General features: G+C 43.0%; 1 pseudogene; it reads left to right on the top strand.

The window, feature by feature from the left end:
• Window positions 1–2,038: 2,038 nt before the first annotated feature.
• Window positions 2,039–2,739, top strand: LOC136158153 (GTP-binding nuclear protein Ran-like; annotated as a pseudogene).
• The last annotated feature ends 2,031 nt before the right edge of the window (window positions 2,740–4,770 follow it).

The following is a 4,770-nucleotide window of genomic DNA, read 5'->3' on the forward strand; positions in this document are numbered from 1 at the left end:
ATCGGAAACTGGGTCCCTCCTATGCCGCCCCTCTACCACCTGGCCTATGAGCAAGGGGAGGGTATTGTCCCTACACACCTCCTTATCCTCAGCACCTAGTCTGTAGCTTGAGGGGGTCAATAAATTTAGTTTGGGAGAATAACAAGAGGATGGTGCATGGGAAGAAGGGAAGGAGGAGGAGCAAGTAGAAGTTTCCACAGACCTATTAAGTCACGTTACTAGTGTTATTATATTGAATTCTTTGCCTTTTCTTCTTCTGCAGCAGTTCTTAAAATAACCTAAACCTATGATCCATGAAACTGAGAAAGAAATCAAATCAGCGGTAATCTGATTTGGCTCTGAGTTCCTTTTCTACTGTCTCTGAGGTGGTTGGGAGCAACCGAGAGACTGTTGTATGTGGGGGAATTAAATGTGCTCTGTCAGATTTTTCAGGTATAGCTTTGGGCTAGGCATGGGTTTAAAGCAAGTCTTACAGAAACTTTGGAAAGCATTTAGGCTCAAATTTCTCTCAGTCCTCCAGTTTCAGGGGAACCATACCTCAATGGGCCTGTTTCTTTGTCCGCTCCTCCTTCACCATGCAGACCTCAAGTGACTGAGGAAGGGCCTTTCCATCAGGAGTCAGAGAGCTAGGCAATTACACATGATCTTTGAGTTACCACACAGAAGCAGAGTCATCCTGAAATGTTCATGGGCAAAACCAGAGTTCATGGCAGTTGAGATTCTCAAGAAGGTACTTAAAAGAAACCAGTCACAAGGCTTGACTGTGTTAAAAAGGATCCAGCCCTGGGCTCTGTTTCGCTAAGGTCTAAGTGTGAGTGTGTGTGTGTGTGTCTTTGAGAGTGAATTAGTGTGTAAATCGGGGAGTGGGAAAAGCAACAAGGAGAAAAGGAAGAAGAGGAAAAAGAAGAGGAATATAACACCAAAAGATGCTAAGCCCCTGCCTCCCTCTCTCTTCCATATTCTACATTATGCACTGTTCTACACCATTACGGTCACTACATGCCTGGTGTTTCTCTCATGAACTGAGACCTGCACTCTGCTGTAATGAAATGAAAACTCTCCCCTTGATAGTCTTACAGCCCCTTGAATAAAACCACTCCAAAACTGCTGGAATAGATCAAGCCCTGTTTAGAACCATCTGTGAGCCAGGAAGAAGGCAGAAATCCAATTAAATGGGTGCTCACTGAAGCTGGAAACAGTTTGGACAAGCAGAAAGTAGGGGAAAGGAGGGAGAGCCTAGATGTTGACCTTGGACAAAGTGCACTTGTGGGCGGGAGGCTGCTGGGAGTGGAGAGCAGGTGGGCTACAGCAGAGCTTGAAGGAAGGGGCCGCAGGAAGGAGGCGAGTAAAGAAAGGCTGGAGACAAGGAGGCAGAATCAAGGACTGACCTGGGTTCCCAACTTTTTAGAGTTTATTATTTTTTTTCATTTATTTTTATTATTTGGAGGCTAATTACTTTACAATATTTTAGTGGTTTTTGTCATACATTAACATGAATCAGTCATGGACTTACATGTATTCCCCTTCCCGATTCCCCCTCCCACCTCCCTCTCCACCCGATCCCTCTGGGTCTTCCCAGTGCACCAGGCCCGAGCACTTGTCTCATGCATCCCACCTGGGCTGGTGATCTGTTTCACTATAGATAATATACATGTTTCAATGCTCTTCTCTCGAAACATCCCACCCTCACCTTCTCCCACAGAGTCCAAAAGTCTGTTCTGTACATCTGTGTCTCTTTTTCTGTTGTGCAAAGTGCATATAGGGTTATCATTACCATCTTTCTAAATTCCATATATATGTGTTAGTATTATCTTTCTGGCTTACTTCACTCTGTATAACGGGCCTTTTTAGAGTTTAGAGTCACAAGTTGAAACTTTTTTTATCTTTTTCTTTAAACTTGTATGGCACAGTGACAGATATTTCAGAAATGCATTTTCATTTCATTCTTTCCATGGCCCAGGATGGCAGGTATTAATATATACCCATTTTACAAGTAAGGAAACAAAAAAGTTTGAAAGATGCCACAAAACATATCTATGGAGCCCTCAGTCAGACGGGCGCGGAGACGGTTCTGGAAGTAACATCGCAATGGCTGCTCAAGGAGAACCCCAAGTTCAGTTCAAACTTGTTTTGGTTGGTGATGGTGGTACTGGAAAAACTACATTCGTGAAGCGTCATCTGACTGGTGAATTTGAGAAGAAGTATGTAGCTACCTTGGGTGTTGAGGTTCATCCTCTTGTGTTCCATACCAACAGAGGACCTATTCAATGTATGGGATACAGCTGGTCAGGAGAAATTTGGTGAACTGAGAGATGGCTCAGTTATTATATACAAGCTCAGTGCGCCATTATAATGTTTGATGTAACATCAAGAGTTACTTACAAGAATGTGCCTAACTGGCATAGAGATCCGGTACGAGTGTGTGAGAACATCCCAATTGTGTTGTGTGGCAACAAAGTGGATATTAAGAACAGAAAGGTTAAGGCAAAGTCAATTGTCTTCCACCGAAAGAAGAATCTACAGTACTATGACATTTCTGCCAAAAGTAACTACAACTTTGAAAAGCCCTTCCTCTGGCTCGCTAGAAAATTGATTGGAGACCCTAACTTGGAGTTTGTCGCCATGCCTGCTCTTGCCCCACCAGAGGTGGTCATGGACCCAGCCTTGGCAGTACAGTATGAGCACGAGTTAGAGGTTGCTCAGACAACTTCTCTCCCGGATGAAGATGATGACCTGTGAGAAAGTGAAGCCGGGGCCCAGCGTCGGAAGTCTGGTTTTATAGGTAACTGTCCTGTGATGTCCATAGTGCAGCGTGTTTGCCACTTTATTATATAGCTAAGCAGAACATGTGCTTAATCTTTGGATGCTGAAGGAGATGGATGGGCTTTGGAGTGAATGTGGCAGTTTAGAAAAAAAAAACCTTCATTTTTTGGACCTGCATATTTTGGTGTTTTGGAACACAGTTGTTTCCTCCTTGAGTTTCAAATATAAGACTGCTATAGTCACATGACAATATTGAGAGGTGGAATCTTGTTTGTTACTGTCATTCCCATTCCTTTTCATTTAGAATCAGAATAAAGTTGTATTTCAAATAAAAAAAAATCTATGGTTTATCATAAAACTTGTGCTTTTTTCTTTCTATCTTTCTTCTGTCACATCACCTCTGGCCTGGAAAATCCCTCCTGCTGGTAATCTGCTTGTCACTGAAGCAGCCTGACCCATGCTATGAAGCACAGATGCTGGCCTAGGGTTCTGTGAGATTTCCTCTTACTCTCAAGTTCTAGACATCTCAGCAGGAACAAGAGGAGAAGATCCAGTTAAAATGTATCACATAAAACAGACAAATCGAAGTTCACTCTTGTGCTCCACAAAACTTCTTTGTGGTTTTCTCTATGCTGAAGCATGATCATTTGAACGCTGAAATGGTCCCTTCCAGTCTCACTTGGGTCAGTAACTGGATGAGCTTGCAGTTTCCTTAATATCTCCAAGTTTCAATTTCTACACCAGGCAAACAGGGATAATCACACTGTTAAAAACCTGCATTCAAGATTAAGTGAAATGATCTTTCCATTTATTTCTTTAAGAAAGGCAACAACCCCTGCCTCCCAATGGCTGATCTCCAGAAATCTGGGTGGGGCTATTGCTAAAAAAAAAAAAAAGAAAAGAGAAACAGCTCCATGTTGGTGGCTTCTACTGGACTAATTCTCAGCAAAGAAAAGAATACACAAATATCTGTCCCTTGAGTCTCTGAGAGAATTGAACAGTTGTTTCAGACCCAGTTCCAATGAGACATGATGACTGAGAGCTTATTCAGAATTCAAGGTCACCTTTGAGTTATTGGACAATGCCTCTGTACTCTGGGGGGTGATCCACAGTAGGAATGTGTCAGAATGGCAGACATCATTCTGAGCAAAAATGTTCAGAAAACCCAGGCAATTACCTTTGGAGGAGGAAGCCAGGTAGATGATGCCACAGGCCCTCATATACCATTAGAGGCTTAGTGATAGCTCAATCATAAATGAGTCAGAAATGATCATTTGGAGTCATTAGCAGGTGGCAACCTCTACCTACATTCTGTCCCAGACTGGGGATACAGAACTCTGTCCAGCATCAATTGAGAATGTTACAGACTGAATGTTTCTGTCCCCGGAATTAATGTGTTGAACTCCTAATCCACAATATGTTGGTATTAGGAGTTGGAGTCTTTTGGAGGTAATTAAGTCATAAGGGTGGGACCCTCATAAATTGAATCCATGCTCTTACAAAACAAACCCCAAAGATCTCCCTTGATCCTTCTGCTGTGTGAAGATACAATGAGAAGATGGCTGTTTATGAACCAGGAAGTGGGTCCTCCCCAGATACTGTAAATGTATTTGGTAAAATCTGCGAGTACCTTGCTCTTGGACTTCCCAGTCTCCAGAACTGTGAAGAATAAATTTCTACTGTTGATGAGTTATGCATCTGCAGTCATTCATTAGAGAGACCAAATTAAGATAGGGCACATCATTGCATTTGGACGAGACAAAAGAACGTCCAGTTCTAAACTCCAGCTGTCCTTTCTACAATCAGAACATTGAAGCTGAAAGGAAACAGCTTTGTGTGTGAAGAGGAGTTAAAGAAGGAAAGATTTCATCCAAGAGTCTTCTCCTCTGGGAGTACTTCCACGACAGGAGCGTAGGAAGAGTGAGGCTATGGAGATGCATGCAGGTGGGCTGAGGACAAGAGGGAGCAAGAAGGCCCCACACAGGATATCCAGCTACTAGACCCAGA

This window comes from Muntiacus reevesi, chromosome 2 (assembly GCF_963930625.1).
Source record: "Muntiacus reevesi chromosome 2, mMunRee1.1, whole genome shotgun sequence".
Classification (NCBI taxonomy): domain Eukaryota; kingdom Metazoa; phylum Chordata; class Mammalia; order Artiodactyla; family Cervidae; genus Muntiacus; species Muntiacus reevesi.